Source organism: Odontomachus brunneus, unplaced genomic scaffold (genome assembly GCF_010583005.1).
Source record: "Odontomachus brunneus isolate Ranch 3 - 2012 unplaced genomic scaffold, Obru_v1 Obru_scaffold_202, whole genome shotgun sequence".
NCBI lineage: Eukaryota > Metazoa > Arthropoda > Insecta > Hymenoptera > Formicidae > Odontomachus > Odontomachus brunneus.
This window is the reverse complement of record NW_022639652.1, coordinates 24827-25110: the sequence shown is the minus strand read 5'-3', so window position 1 is coordinate 25110 and position 284 is coordinate 24827.

Genomic DNA, 284 nt, shown 5'->3' with positions numbered 1-284 from the left:
ATATATATATATATATATATATATATATATTGGGAGTACAAATAAGTCTTCGCCGTTTGACAAAAGATGGCCCCATTAGTAAGTTATGGTTGAAACTGTTAGATGTAAAACGTCTTAAAGTGTATATCAGTTGGACACGGGGCAATTGGACACAGTCCAATCACAAGTCGCTGTTCCAAGGGACCCTACAAATGTCTCTAATCACACGGTGCTGTGATTGGCTGTGTCCAAATGCACCGTGTCCAAGTGCACCGCTCCCAACGTCTTATCGTAAGGTTGGACAT